Genomic DNA, 936 nt, shown 5'->3' on the forward strand with positions numbered 1-936 from the left:
CTGAGCGGACATGTTAAATGGCGGAGAGTGGTGCACGCCTATGCTTCCTTCTAGGTAGCTAACCGCAGTTCGCTTCCAGTTTAGTCTGTAAGACGTGGTTGAGTGTGCATTTATTGAAAGTGCTGACCTGTCACATTAACGAAGCCTCTTACACACTACACGCGTCTGTCATGGAGTGCTGTACCGTGTCGCAAGGATTGGCAGATTCATCAGATATCCTGACATATCTGTCGACGCAAAAATGACACATTATTGGAGTGTGTCTGGAAACAGACGCAACTCCAGCAATGTCTCATTTGAAATGGGGCAAGCCCCATGTAAAAAGGTCTGCGTCACGCCTTATGCCTGCTCCAAGCAGGTATAAGGATTTGACGCAGTGAGGCCATAGAAGTGTCGCAGTGAAATCTCTTAGATTTCACTGCAACACTCCCACAAGCCTTTTCTGAGCCGGAAGGCCCACCCTGCATACATTATACCTGGGGCAGGTATAATGTAGCACAGGGGTTTACAAAGTGACACATCTGTCTAGATGCGTCACTTTGTAAATATGGCGCAGTGTGGTGCATTTTTTGCATTACAGCAGCATCACAAAAAGTGAAACAGCGGTGTCAGGGGTTCATAAATAAGGCCCAAAGAATTTGAGTAAGACATGAGCTTAGGCTGAACCCATATACTATATGGGAAATCCACCACAGATACGCGCATCAGCCATGCTAGCGGCACGCGGCTTCTCCGAGAAGGACCAGAAACACCACAGAAGGAGAAGTGGGAGGTCTCCAGTCAACAACCTTGGCTAACTCACCCGGAGGAAACACAAATTAACCAGTCAGTTACAAATTCCAAATGATCCATTTGGTAATATAAGGAATGTGACATATAATGAGCGGTGAAGAAAATAACTCTGTAGGAAGTAGTTGCTCATTGGAACAGATTGTT

The sequence above is a fragment of the Lissotriton vulgaris genome, chromosome 10, assembly GCF_964263255.1.
Source record: "Lissotriton vulgaris chromosome 10, aLisVul1.2, whole genome shotgun sequence".
NCBI classification, from domain to species: domain Eukaryota; kingdom Metazoa; phylum Chordata; class Amphibia; order Caudata; family Salamandridae; genus Lissotriton; species Lissotriton vulgaris.